Genomic DNA, 12,691 nt, shown 5'->3' on the forward strand with positions numbered 1-12,691 from the left:
AAAGACAATTCCAGATCATCTTGAGACCAAGCCATACTTTATAAAATGGCACAACCAAGAATGCATGGCATTGTACTAGAAGTGAACTCTTTACTGTAATGTGTTCCCATTTGGTGATTAAGCCTGATAACCTCTCCCTACCCGTCTCTTTAACATACAGGTAAAACAATTCATTTGCCTTCTCTTATCTGACTCATTTTAACACCATGGTTTCAGCCCTCCATCACTGTATTTACTTCAACAACTAATGTAAAGGAAGGAGGTGCTTGTGATTTACAGCATTCATTTTTAGCTACTCTCATAGAAACCTTCAGTACAACCAAGAAACTGAACTACCCTTAAATAAACAATCATTCTCCATTGCCAAAATAACATCCTAGTCTTGATTTCAGTCCTCCCAGGCAGTCTGTTCATATGCTCCCCACCACTGCTCTAGTAATTGTCAGAACCAGGTGCCCCGTTTAGATTTTTGGCAGTGACCACTGTGTCAACGTCTTTTGTTCCCAGTCAGATTTGCTTTGTCTCTGTTCTATTACTTGAGTCTTAAATCCTTGTAATCTTTCTGTTTATTATAGTTCTTTGTCTTTGGTCAAATTATAGTTGATTTTTCTTGGTTTAAACGAAGCTGGCTTCTGAGAAACCTTTTGCTACCATGGCTTGATAACAGTTGTTCACTACTCCTAATTTGATTTTAGTACTTAGATTTCTATTTGTTCTTTAAATGGGAGAATATCTGGGATCACTTCAGTGAAGTGGAACTTCCTAAAGGCCTCCATGTCAGCCAGAAGACTTTGGTGATTATGGAACTTTTGAGGCAAGTTCCTGACTTCCAAATACTATTGGTATCTCTTTTGTTTCTGCAAGTTCCTGCTTCCACTATTGCTATCTCCTGATCAAAAGTGCCTGCTATATTAAAGGAATATGGCTATGAGCTTAGTATAGTTCCTTAGGTTCTAGATTCCATTTCTTTAACAATTTGTCACTAACTCCTTTTGTTTCCTGAACTCTCATCCAAGGCTTGTTTAATTACCTTACCCACCTCAACATCCTTGGGTCAGATTAGAACCAATTAACATTATTCTGGGCTTCCCAGGTGGCTCAGTGGTAAAGAATCTACCTGCCAATGCAGGAAACGTGGGTTAGATCCTTCAGTCAGGAAGATCCCATGGAGAAGCGAATGGCAACCCACTTCAGTATTCTTGCCTGGGAAATCCCATGGACAGAGGATCCTGGTGGGCTACAGTCCATGAGGTCACAAAGAGTCAGACAAAACTTAGCCACAACAACATGAAGCCACTGTCATGATACTATTTATAGTCATTGGACTATAAATTGGAAGAGCATTCAAAACTATGGAGGAATTTGTAATAGAAGCATAAGAAATCTGTCAGAGACTCATAAACCCCAAGCAATTATTTTCACAGGCATGGAAAACATTTTAACTTGAGATCATGGTCTACCTTTATTATTGCCTCAATAATTCAGTTTCACTAAGTTTCTTGTTTCATATGATTTTTCAAAGTTATTCCTATTATGTTTAGATTTCATGAAGAGTTCCATAATCAATGCTAATTATTAATTTCTCATTCTGAGAATGTCAACAGGTTTCTTAGAGATGTTGGAAAGATCTAGTTAAATTCTAGGTCTAGTTAACTTTCTACTAACCAACATGGTCCCTGAAGCTATGATTTCAAATTGGTTGAGAAAATGGTGACAGCCAATCATTTATGACACAAACTGAAACAACAAAAGAAAACAAGACAATTAATGCTGCTTGTCTTTTTTGGAAATTAATAATAAAGCATCTAAGCTTTCAAATAAGATTCTGGGTTCAGTTCAGTTCATTTGCTCAGTCGTGTCTGACTCTTTGCAACCCCATGGACTGCAGCACTCCAGGCCTCCCTGTCCATCACCAACTCCTGGAGTTCACTCAAACTCACGTCCATTGATTTGGTGATGCCATCCAGCCATCTCATCCTCTGTTGTCCCCTTCTCCTCCTGCCCCCAATCTCTCCCAGCATCAGAGTATTTTCCAATGAGTCAATTCTTTGCATGAGATGGCCAAAGTACTGGAGTTTCAGCTTTAGCATCATTCTTTCTAAAGAACACCCAGGACTGATCTCCTTTAGAATGGACTGGTTGGATCTCCTTGCAGTCCAAGGGACTCTTAAGAATCTTCTCCAACACCACAGTTCAAAAGCATCAGTTCTTCAGCACTCAGCTTTCTTCACAGTCCAACTTTCACATCCATACATGACCACTGGAAAAACCATAGCCTTGACCAGACGGACCTTTGTTGGCAAAGTAATGTCTCTGCTTTTAATACTCTGTCTAGTTTGGTCATAACTTTCCTTCCAAGGAGTAAGCGTCTTTTAATTTCATGGCTGCAATCACCATCTGCAGTGATTTTGGAGTCCAGAAAAATAAAGTCAGCCACTGTTTCCCCATCTATTTGCCATGAAGTGATGGGACTGGATGCCATGATCTTAGTTTTCTGAATGTTGAGCTTTAAGCCAACTTTTTCTCTCTCCTCTTTCACTTTCATCAAGAGGCTTTGTAGTTCCTCTTCACTTTCTGCCATAAGGGTGGTGTCATCTGCATATCTGAGGTTATTGATATTTCTCCCAACAATCTTGTTTCCAGCTTGTGAGACTCTGGGTACACTATATTTATTGAAGGTTTAAAGTTATACTGTGTAAATTATTTCTGCATGTGTTTGCTTAAGAAATGCAACATTTAAATAAAACATTTTTTCATTTATCATGTCTATATTTGAATCATAGCTTTGGATAGACTTTAAAATATCAGACATTTTCTCTGCAATGGTGTTCCTGAGCATAAAGATTGCAATTAGAAAAGAGGCAGAGCTTTGGGCTGGAGTCCTTCTTCTACTATTAATTATGTGATCTAGGAGAAGTTGCTTAACTTCGCTGAGCCTCAGATTCCATATTTGTCAAATTGAGGACATAAAATTTATTCCCAGGGTTGTGTTTTCTAGGATTAAATAATAAAGTATGTTAAGTATAATATTTGCTGCTGCTGCTGCTGCTAAGTTGCTTCAGTTGTGTCCGACTCTGTGCGACCCCATACACGGCAGTCCACAAGGCTCCCCCGTCCCTGGGATTCTCCAAGCAAGAACACTAAACTGGGTTGCCATTTCCTTCTCCAATGCATGAAAGTGAAGTCGCTCAGTCGTGTCCTTTAGCGACCCCATGGACTGCAGCCTACCAGGCTCCTCTGTCCATGGGATTTTCCAGGCAAGAGTACCAGAGTGGGGAGCCATTGCCTTCTCCTAAGTATAGTATTTAATACCTCACAAAAATGTAGCTGTAGATAGATATGTTTTAACTTATAAAACTGTGCCCTTTTATTCATATAAGAGCACAGACATGAATGTAAATCAGTCTTAAAAACTATTTCCTACTTAAATAGTTTATACAGTTTGTCTTTTAAGTTGCTTTATCTGTAAAATGAGATATGGAAATGTCAATAATTAGAATTATTTTAAGATAATTTTATGGTGTGTCATTGATCCTGTTCATAATGCCCATTGTCTTACTGTTCACACTGTTCTTTGAACCCAGGGTAGGAAAAGCTTGAGCTAAGAGGCTGGAAGAAGACTTGAGGCACTGTAGGAACAGCAGCACATTTATTCTCTCTTGGCTGGCATGGCAGCCATAATACAGCCTCTCTCTGGGCTGATGCAGCAGCTGTAACAGCAGCCATACAAAACCATAACATAACCATAATGTAGCCGTACCATAACCTCATATAACATAACCATGACGCTCCTCCAATGTAGCCTCCATGCAGCAGCCCCCAGGGCTTTTCAGTTGAAGCTTATGTATGCTTTCCAAACAAAAGTAGCCTGTGGCCAAGAGAGTACCTCATGATGGGCAAGCACTATGCTATAAGTGATCTCAGCTGTTACATAAGCATGCAGAGTTACTGTTTACAGAACATGGGGTGAGAGGGCATGAGAGCGTGGGGTGAGAGAACCTGACTGGTGCCATCTTGTTAATTTCCCCACATATGGGTTCTTTAATAATTTGATAATCTGAGCACTGTATCGTCTGTATCTTCTTGGTCCCTTGAACCTTATAAAATTACATTTCATCTGAAATAAAAATTCAAAATACATTAGAAACTTGACAGTTTGTTACTCTGGAACAGATTTTTAAGAGCTCTATGTTGATAATTTTCTTCAATGGTTAGAAGCAAGACTGCTTGTTAAGCAAGAAGATGGTTGGGTGCTGGCCCCAGAGATTTTGAAACAGACACTATAATTCACTGGGGTTCAGAGAAACTACTAAAACATATATTGATTTTAGCTGATTTATTATATCTAACGGGGTATGGACCTCGGTGTTTTTGCAAGTATTGCAGTGATTCTGATGCAACTAGTCTGAGGACCATCCTTTGAGACATAAGCTCAAGTGCAGGCCTCTGATGTGCAGTGTGCACAGCTTAGGTTATCTGGGAAAATGTGTTGGAATTCTACCTATCAAGTTAATCTCTACTCACATTTAGTATACCGGGGGTTTCATTATATCTGCATGTCTGATTGTCACATGTCACAGATTTTAAGAAGTGCTCTAAAAGAAGACATTAGAGTGGGAGTTCGCAGGCAGGGAGGCTGCCTCTGGCCCCTCCCTGCTTTGCTTTAAGCAAGACATGATTCTTGTGCCTGGCAGGCAGGGAAAGCCTTTTGGGATATTATGTATTTTTAGTGGAGAAAATATAACACAGTGCTGAATTTTGTCTTAGAGGAACCAATGAGGTTAGTTCTCATGGTTTATTGGGAGCACCAGAAGTGAGGTGGGCAAGGCAGTGTAGATTTTCCAGCATGTAGACAAGTTTTTCAATTCTCTGAGGTTTTTTTAAAATAAATACCAGATGAGCATACAATTATGTGTGAGATACTGACTATTATCATTAGCATTATTATATAACATGTTTGGACTCCTCTATGCTAGGCATTGCTGTATTAATAAATGCTTTAAAATATTACACGATTTAATCCTCAGTACACATCTGTAGTGGAGAAGGCAATGGCATCCCACTCCAGTACTCTTGCCTGGAGAATCCCATGGATGGAGGAGCCTAGTGGGCTGCAGTCTATGGGGTCGCTAAGAGTTGAAGACGACTGAGCTACTTCACTTTCTCTTTTCATTTTCATGCATTGGATAAGGAAATGGCAACTCACTCCAGTGTTCTTGCCTGGAGAATCCCAGGGATGGGGGAGCCTGGTGGGCTGCCGTCTCTGGGGTCGCACAGAGTCAGACACGACTGAAGTGACTTAGCAGCAGTTGCACACATTTGTAGATTGGTGTGAATGTAAGTAGCTGACATGAGGAGAATGAAGTGGAAGCAGATAAAATAACTTATGATTCCATGGTAAATGCTTATATAACCCCCAAACTATTTCTGCAAAATGGACAAGTGAGTTAGAAAACTGTAAATTCTCTGCAGTGAAGATGAAGATCATAATCTAAGCACAAATAACCAACAGAAAGTGGCAAAATGGATGCTCCTAATAAGAGGTCTCAGTCATCATGTAAGTAAAAGTTAAGGTCACCTAATCAGCTCTAGCAAGTCTCCCCAAAGTAGAACTGATTATAAAGATTATATGAAATATGGATTTATACCCAGGATAGTTAATGATGAAATTGCCCTCTCTGGGCAAGTATCTTTGTATTTTGGGGTCTTTGAGAGATTAATGATAGTATGAAGCCATTAAAGCAGGTAGACATTTTAAAATGAATTGTTTATATATTTTTAAGAGAAATTTTTTCTTGTAAAGACAAACATTACAGAAATTGTTTTATCATAACTTAAAAAAATCATAAATCCTACTCCTTTGGCCACTCTAAAGATTTTCCTGCACCCTGAATTATCTCTCTCTCTCTCTTTTTTTTACAACTTATTTTTGGCTGTGCTGGGTCTTTGTTGCTGCACTGGCTTTTCTCTAGCTGTGGTGAGTGGGCACTGCTCTCTAGTCACAGGTTTCAGTCTTCTCAGTGTGGTGACTTCTCTTTTTGCAGAGCACGGGTTCTAGGACATGAGGGCTTCAGTAGTTGAGGCATGTGGGCAAACTGTTGTGACTCCTGGGCTCTAGAGCACAGACTCACTAGTTGTGACCCATGGACTTAGTTGCTACACAGCACGTGGGATCTTCTTGAATCTGTGTCTCCTGCATTGGCAGGCAGATTCTTTGCCACTGAACCACTAGGAAAACCCTATATCTGTTATGTTTTTACTCTCTTCTACTTGAAAAATATGTTGCAGAAAAATATTCTGGAAGTAAGCAATTTTTCAGCATCAAGAATTAACCATTTTGTGGGGAAGGGGTGGTGGTGGGAGTTGGTCAATACTTTATAGCTAACATATTTTGCAATGGACCAAAACACAATCCTCCAAGCAGAATCTTATGTTTTGTATTACATATTAAAGACTGGCCCCTTTTCTTTTTTTATTACTTTTGCCTCTGTTACTGCATGGCAATACTTTCATCATATGACTTATAAAACTGCAAACTTTTCATTGAATTTTCATCACTATAGCAATGAATAATGCATTCAGTCCTCAAAATGTCACAATGAACATCAAGTGGTTTTAAATAATACGTTCTTGATGGAGTTTCAAGAAGCCAGCAATCCAAGGATGCAGCAGAGAAGGTGAAGTTTGGAAAGTAAATTTCGTATAAATTTGTCAGTTATCCAGGATTGATGAAATAAGTGGAGAGGAAAGACTGAGAAATAAAAATGTTTTTTAAAAATCAAAAATAGGAAAAAGAAAAAAGCAAAATGAACACACTTGTCACTAAGGACAGAGGGGGAAATACAGGAAGTAGAAAAAAACAGATGGTATGCAGTGGGGGGTAGATGGAGGAGGGGAAATTAGCAATCTCATAAGTGAAGTATAGGAATTGAATTTTTTTGAACTTCTTTTTTTGACTTGGCTGGGTCTTTGTTTCTGTGTGCAGATTTTCTCTAGTTGCAGTTCAGTTCAGTTCAGTCGCGTCCAACTCTTTGCGACCCCATGAACTGCAGCATGCCAGGCCTCCCTGTCCATCACCAACTCCTGGAGTCCACCCAAACCCATGTCTATTGAGTCAGTGATGCCATCCAATCATCTCATCCTCTGTCGTTCCCTTCTCCTCCTGCCCTCAATCCTTCCTAGCACCAGGGTCCTTTCAAATGAGTCAGCTCTTTGCATCAGATGGCCAAAGTATTGGAGTTTCAGCTTCAGCATCAGTCCTTCCAATGGACACCCAGGACTGATCTCCTTTAGGATGGACTGGTTGGATCTCCTTGCAGTCCAAGGGACTCTCAAGAGTCTCCTCCAACACCACAGTTCAAAAGCATCAATTCTTTGGCGCTCAGCTTTCTTTATAGTCCAACTCTCGCATCCATACATGACCACTGGAAAAACCATAGACTTGACTAGATGGACCTTGTTGGCAAAGTAATGTCTCTGCTTTTCAATATGCTGTCTAGGTTGGTCATAACTTTCCCTCCAAGGAGTAAGCATCTTTTAATTTCATGGCTGCAATCACCATCTGTAGTGATTTTGGAGCCCCCAAAAATAAAGTCAGTCACTATTTCCACTGTTTCCCCATCTATTTGCCATGAAGTGATGGGACTGGATGCCATGATCTTCGTTTTCTGAATGTTGAGCTTTAAGCGAACTTGTTCACTCTCCTTACACTTTCATCAAGAGGCTCTTTAGTTCTTCTTCACTTTCTGCCTTAAGGGTGGTGTCATCTGCATATCAGAGGTTATAGATATTTCTCCTGGCAATCTTGATTCCAGCTTGTGCTTCCTCCAGCCCAGCGTTTCTCATGATGTACTCTGCATATAAGTTAAATAAGCAGGCTGACAATATACTAGCTGCAGTAAGTGAGGGCTACTCTCTAGTTGCTGTGTGGAGGTTTCTCATTTAGTGGCTTTTCTTGTTAGTTGCCACGTGGCATGTGGGATCAAACCTATTTCCCAGGTGTTGGCAGGCATATTCTTAACCACTGGACCACCAGGGAAGTCCTAGGAATTGAATTTGAAGCTGTAGTGAAATCATATTTTGGAACCATAATAAATATTAACAATTTTCAAGGCTTTGGGAACATTTTCAGTGTTTTCTGAGTGAGGAATCTTGAATGAAATATAATAACTATTAGAATGCTACGTTTGAATATTTATTAGTTGATGAGAGTACTCTTCTTTCTAGCATCCTTTTCTCTTAGGTTTTGAGATAGACCATATTATGATAATACAGCCAAATGAAATTTTGAACCCCCAATGGAGCATGCTGTTAACTGTCTATCCAACAGATGTTCTCTTATTTTTTTCTTGCTATGCTATGCTAAGTCACTTCAGTTGTTTCCGACTCTGTGCGACCCCGTAGACGGCAGCCCACCAGGCTCCCCCGTTCCTGGGATTCTCCAGGCAAGAACACTGGAGTGGGTTGCCATTTCCCTCTCCAATGCATGAAAGTGAAAAGTGAAAGTGAAGTCGCTCAGTCGTGTCCGACTCCCAGCGACCCCATGGACTGCAGCCCAACATACTCCTCTGTCCATGGGATTTTCCAAGCAAGAGTACTGGAGTGGGGTGCCATTTTCTTGCTAATAGACTCCTAATTTTATTTTTCTCCAGATATAGTATCCAGGCCTCTTAATCTCAGGGAGTATGGGCCTCATACCAGCCCCTCAGAATTAATCATCACTAGCTTAAAGTAGTCATGGTAATTCCCCTCCCTTTAGCTAATGATTGGTCTGGAATAAGCATGTGTAATAAGAGTTTCCTATTGCTGATGTAAAAAATTATCACAAATTTGTTATTTCACTGTTACAAAGGCCAGAAGTTTGGGTTAGCTTGCTTGGTCTCTCTGCTGTGAGTTTTTTAAGGACAGAATCAAGGTGTTGACTGGCTGAGCTCTTATGAAAATGCTCTGGAAAGGGTCTGCTTCCACACTTTTCAGTTTGTTGGTAGAAACTAGTTCCTTGTGGTTGTAGGACTGAGGTCCCCATTTTCTTATTAGCTCATAGGAGCCTCTCTTCAGTCTTTGCAGATGGACCATTACATCTCAGAAAGTAGAAGTGTGTTGAATCCTTCACAGTTGAAACTTTTTTGACTTCTTCTGCTTGATCTCTTCTAGCTCCAGCTTTGGTAAATGTTTTGCTCTTAAGGAATCATGTTATATTGGGTCCCTGGATAATCTTCTTAAAGTTCTGCAAACTTTATTATATCTGCATATTCACAAGTTCCCAGGATTAGAGTGTGGATATCTCTGGGTGTCCATTATCATGCATAATATTATATGTAAGCCATATGTAGTCAAAGAAATGAGGGAGATTCCATTTCCTAGATGAAAAGATGGAGACTCGGCTTACTGTACCCAGCTAGAGATGCTAGTGTGTGGGGGAGGGTGGACAAGGTGTCTAGAGTGGCAGCAGCTACCTTGTAACCAGGGGACATCAAGAATGAAGATAAACTCAACATACTAAGGATGGTGGAGCAGGAGACTAGAAACCACCTAGATCCTCTTGATGATATTTTAGAATAGCAGAACCAGTGCCAGTGACTGCTTTTTGTCTGGATAGCTTGTCATTTGAGGAAAAATAACTATTTGTTTACAAGCAGTCATTTCAGTTTTCTGTCACTAGCAACTAAAAGCAATTCTAAATGACATGTTGCTCGTATCCCTAGTTTTTGGAACTCTGCTGTGGGACAGATCTCTACTTTACTACACTGTAAAATGTAGTAATTGACTAATCTGATTAAATTCATTTATACTATAATTTGTAATAAGGGTCTTCAGATTGTGGTGCCAATCTTAGCTTAACCTTGAGACTGTATTCAGGATTATGGAGTCCAGGAAAGAGGATCTAGGGGTCAGCAAACTACAGCCATGAGCCAAATCCTGCTGGCATAAGCCAGGCAGCTAAGAAGGGTTTTCATATTCTTGCTTTTGGCTGTGCCACATGGCATGTGGGATTCTCCCTGACCAGGGGTGGGACCTGTGCCCCTGCATTTGGAGGGTAAAGTCTTAACCACTGGACTAACAGGGAGGTCCAAAAGGTTTTCATATTCTTAAAGCATTTGTACTTGTGGCCCTCTCCCCGACCCCGCAACAACAACAGGAATATCTGACCAGAGACCATATGTGGCCACAAAGCTGAGAGTTTATTATATGGGCCTTTATGGAAAGATCATGCCAACCTCTGCACTAGTCTCACCTATCATGAAATTGAGAATGGGTTTTACTAAGGTAAGTTATTAAGTAAGCGTTTAATACCTTTGAAAAATTATTGTAAATCACTGTGTAAAGCTTTTGGCTCAGGTAAAAATGAATTCTATCTTCAAATTAGGTTTCTTTTCAGTTCAACATTTATTGAATTTCTGTTATTACAAGACTATGGAAGACACCGAAGTTATACAATGAATAAATCAGGGTCTTAATGTAGCTGGAAATCACTTCAGGGAGTAATCTCTGGGAAAAATGATCCATGCAATATTCTGAGCAAAAGATAAGGGCTTGTATAAAAAGTACTGAATAAAAAATTAAAAAAAAATTTATGGAAGGATAATTGCTTTACAATATTGTGCTGGTTTCTGCCATACATTAACATGAATCAACCACAGGTATACATATGTCCCTTCCGTCATAAACCTCCCTCCCACCTCCCATCCTATCCCACCCAGGTTGCCACAGCTCACTGAGTTGAGCTCTGTGTGTTACACAGCAGAGTCCCACTGGCTATCTGTTTTACATATGGTGAAGTATACGTTTCCATGCTATTCTCAATTCTCCCCACCTTCTGCTTCCCCACTGTGTCCACAAGTCTATTCTCTATGTCTGTATCTCCATTGCTGCCCTGCAAACAGGTTCATCCATACTATTGTTCTAGATTCCATATACATGCATTAATATACAATATTTATCTTTCTCTGACTTAGTTCACTCTATACAACAGGCTGTAGGTTCATCTACCTCACAAAGATTGGCTCAAATACATTCTTTTTACAGCTGAGTGATATTCCATTGTATATATGTACCACAACTTCTGTATCCATTCATCTGTTGAATGATATCTAGGTTGCTTCCATGTCCTAGTTATTGTAAAAAAAATGCTGAATGAACAGTGGGGTGCATGCATTTCTTTCAATTATGGTTTTTTCAGGGTATATGCCCAGTAATGTAATTGTTGGGTGATATGGTAGTTCTATAATTAGTTTTTTAAGGAATCTCCATACTGTTCTCCATAGTGGTTGTATCAGTTTACGTTTCCACCAGCAGTGCAAGGGGGTTCCCTTTTCTCCACACCCTCTCCAACATTTATTGTTTGTAGATTTTTAAATGATGTCCATTATGACTGTGTGTCACCTCATTGTGGTTTTGATTTGCATTTCTCTAATGATGAGTGATATTGAACATCTTTTCCTCTAATAGTTTTATAATTTTTGGCCCTACATTTAAATCTTGACTCCATTTTGAATTTATTTTCGTGTATGGTGTTAGACAGCATTCTAGTTTCATTCTGTTACATGTAGCTGTCCAGTTTTCCCAGTACCACTTTTTGGATTGGCTGTCTTTGAATGAAAATTTTTTTCTGTATTGGGTTTCTGTGACAGTCCAGTGGTTAGGACTTGGCACTTTCACTGCAGGGGCCTGGGGTTTGATCCCTGGTTGGGAAACTAAGATCCCTCATGCCATGAGGAGTGGCCAAAAAAAAAAAAAAAATATATATATATATATATATATATGTATCTACTTTTTTTTAAGGAGGAATGGATGGACAACAAGTGGTTGGAAATTTGGGTCTATAACTCAGGATCAGGAGGGTAGAAAAGGAATGAACAACCACTAATAGCTACTTTCTATTTGATAGTCAAATTGTTACATCAATCCCCATTGATTGAAATGGCAAATGTTATTTTGCAATTTCTACTTCAGGTCACACGCTCCAGTGTTCATATTGTTTTTACTAAATCAAACTGCCTCCTAAAGGGAAGAAAGGATTGAAGATAAAAATTAGGAGAAGATTCACAAATCTGTTGAAGAGGCAGACAGGGAGATTGTAGATAAAAGGGTCAAACACAAAACACGAAGGATTGCCTGCATTTAATCATGGAAAGAGAGAGAAGCTAGTGAAAAACTCTGAAAACAAGTGATCAAAAAGTGTAAAGAAAACTAGGAGTTGTTTCACAGAGGCTAAGAAATTCAAGTTTTAAAAGCTCCAGTACCATCAAGCAGAGTGGATATAGAGATGAAATAAACTGAAATTGGTTAGCAGGACATAATGTCATATTTTGTCCACTAGCTAGCTAGCTAGCTCTTCGGAGAAGGCAATGGCACCCCACTCTAGTACCCTTGCCTGAAAAATCCCAAGGACGGAGGAGCCTGGTGGGCTGCAGTCCATGGGGTCGCTAGGAGTTGGACATGACTGAGCGACTTCACTTTCACTTTTCACTTTCATGCACTGGAGAAGGAAATGGCAACACACTCCAGTGTTCTTGCCTGGAGAATCCCAGGGATGGGGGAGCCTGGTGGGCTGCTGTCTCTGGGGTCGCACAGAGTCAGACACGACTGAGGCGACTTAGCAGCAGCAGCAGCTAGCTCTTTACATTTAAATTAGTTAAAAAATCAAACTTAGTTCCTTAGTTGTACTAGCTACATTTGAAATGCTCAAAAG

Source organism: Bos indicus x Bos taurus, chromosome 15 (assembly GCF_003369695.1).
Source record: "Bos indicus x Bos taurus breed Angus x Brahman F1 hybrid chromosome 15, Bos_hybrid_MaternalHap_v2.0, whole genome shotgun sequence".
Lineage (NCBI taxonomy): Eukaryota > Metazoa > Chordata > Mammalia > Artiodactyla > Bovidae > Bos > Bos indicus x Bos taurus.